A 1962-nucleotide genomic window follows, 5' to 3' on the forward strand; every position below is an offset into this window, starting at 1 on the left:
CTATCTATCTATCTATCTATCTATCTATCTATCTATCTATCTATCTAGTTGTCTTCTCCATTAGAATGTAAGCTTATTGTAGTCAGGGAATATTTTTGTTTTTGGCAAAGCAAATCCCATTAAGGTGGACTATGGGAAAAGTTCTGGGGGGGGCAACTTTTGATCATGTACGATATTGCTGAGAGCACCCTAACTGGGTGCTGAGCTAGAAGAACTGATGATGCAAGGGTGCTACTCGAATTAAAAGAAGGAACAGTCCCTAGCTCATCCTATTTTGGATGCAGGCTTTCAGCTGATAAGATATAGTGGTCTTTCTCCACCTCAACATAATGTTGGTAGGGGCCACCCCTCATGTGAAGTGTGAGTTAACTAAATAGCTGGGCTTCTGCTGATTGATAGTCTTTCCTTCTGTTTTGTGTTTCCTTCCCTAAATAGGTGATAGAGCAACCACTTTGAGTCAGACATATTTGGAACATTGACCTTGTGAATCCTAAAAGGTCGAAAGGTCCCAGAAGGTCTTTAAATGCTGGTGGCTGCAGTTTTCCTGGGGTGGCAGCGGCTGATGGCAGGAGAAACATTGGAGAGAGAGGCCACCCAAAAGAAAGCCAAGCTCAGTTGTCTGACTGAATAGTGCCAATGGAAGTGTAAATGTTAAATGGCTAATTAACTGCCTTAAGAAATTGCTTATGTCCCAGCCAATGCTAGAACTTTATTCTCCAGTTGATTGTGCTAGGAGTTAAGTCTGTTGAATTCTATTTAAATAATTCTGTAATAGCATTGTTTCTTTTAATACTATCAACATTCTGTGTAGAATTAAGTAATAACATTGTTTCTTTTAAGATTATCATTTCATTCTGTGTAGGAAAGTTACCTGTTCTATAATTGATATAGCTTGTGCATTGCATGAATCTTTTACTTTTTCCCTCTTCAAAGAGAAACCCTAGGGCCCAAAGTAGAATTCAGAGTCAGACCACCTCTAATCCAAGTACTTGGCTTACTGAGAAATGAAATCTCTTATGTATGTAAATCATGGTAAACTTTTATTGCTTATTGCAACTCCATACAGGTATGTCCCTGAATTCTTAGGACTTGGGATTTTGAGAGAAGAGGTTCATCTTCTTACTTAGAGGAGTGGGCCTCAGGGTACCGAGGGGCCTAGGGCTACCAGTGGGGCCCTGATGCAGCTGCTATGCCTCCCCCCTTGTTCCTTTCACCAGATGGAGGAGGTTAACTCAAATTCCCTACTTTTCTTCTAACTTTTCACTGTATCCTTTGCTTGGTCAGAGTGAGGATGACAGGGAGAAGGCACTGTAGCCCTAGCCTGGGAAGAGCTGGGACTGCAAGGAAGAAAATCGTAGGGCTTCTAACTTTTCAGCATGGCCCCAATCTAGTCAGAGCTGGACCACAGTGAGAAGACACCATAGACCTAGCCTCATCAGAGGTAGGACTACAAGGAGGAGAATCTTAGTGGTTTTTTTCTTTTTGACCTTTTAATCACTTCTGTATCCACTCCTTTAGAATTTCTTTGAAAGTGAGAGCTTTGAATCTGCCAATCAGCGTGAGTGGGGCTCTGGAAAAGATCCAGTGGCACCTAGTCCCCTCTTCCCCATACTGGAGAACTCAAAGTTTCATCTCTGAGGCATGTCTTTTTCAGATCTATGCATTTTCCCAATTTATCTTAGTGCCAAATAGTAACCAGAATGAATTAAATTAGCTGGATCGATATTCCCAATGATATTGCACAGTTCTTTCTGTCACCCAGGAAAGGGTTAAGTGTTAGTCCTATTCCAAAGTGCAGCTTTGAAACCTGCCTGTCTTTGATCAATGAAGTGACCCCTTTTCTCCCCTTTCTCTTTTTCTGTCTGTCTTTCTACTTCCAGAACTTCATCTGGAGTCCAAGGAGAGAGAGAGAGACAAAGAGAGAGAGAGAGAGAGAGAGAGAGAGAGAGAGAGAGAGAGAGA

At 41.8% G+C, this 1962-nt stretch overlaps 1 protein-coding gene across 4 annotated transcripts in view; it reads left to right on the forward strand.

The window, feature by feature from the left end:
- URI1 (URI1 prefoldin like chaperone) overlaps positions 1-1962 on the forward strand; it is a 133652-nt gene that overhangs the window by 61361 nt on the left and 70329 nt on the right. Inside the window, exon 4 of one of the 4 annotated variants that reach the window (XR_011167294.1) lies at positions 436-450. The exons of the other annotated variants lie outside the window; for them this stretch is intronic. The gene's annotated coding sequence lies outside the window, so the exon portion shown is untranslated. Of the gene's footprint in view, positions 1-435; positions 451-1962 lie in introns of those variants that run through there. 4 annotated transcript variants of the gene reach the window in all.

This window comes from Petaurus breviceps, unplaced genomic scaffold (assembly GCF_028583685.1).
Source record: "Petaurus breviceps papuanus isolate PSGF00001 unplaced genomic scaffold, PetGlider_PUasm1.0 171, whole genome shotgun sequence".
Taxonomy (NCBI): Eukaryota; Metazoa; Chordata; class Mammalia; order Diprotodontia; family Petauridae; genus Petaurus; species Petaurus breviceps.